Below are 404 nucleotides of genomic sequence, written 5' to 3' on the forward strand. Positions count from 1 at the left end.
GAAAGGGGCACCAGACTGGCGTTAAACGCCAGAAAAGGGCAAGAACTTGGCGTTAAACGCCAGAAATGGGCACCAGCCCGGCGTTTAACGCTAGAATTGGCATGAAGAGCAATTTTGCTCGCCACTTGGTGCAGGGATGACTTTTCCTTGACACCTCAGGATCTGTGGACCCCACAGGATGCCCACCTACCCCACCACTCTCTCTCTTCTTCACCCATTCACCAATCACCTCAACTCCTCTTCCCCAAAAACCCTTCACCTATCAAATCCCATCTTTCTCTTCACCATTCACATCCATCCTTCATAAAACCCCACCTACCTCACCATTCAAATTCAAACCACTTTCCCTCCCAAACCCACCCATACATGACCGAACCATAACCCTCCCCCCACTCCTATATAAG

Source organism: Arachis duranensis, chromosome 10, assembly GCF_000817695.3.
Source record: "Arachis duranensis cultivar V14167 chromosome 10, aradu.V14167.gnm2.J7QH, whole genome shotgun sequence".
NCBI classification, from domain to species: domain Eukaryota; kingdom Viridiplantae; phylum Streptophyta; class Magnoliopsida; order Fabales; family Fabaceae; genus Arachis; species Arachis duranensis.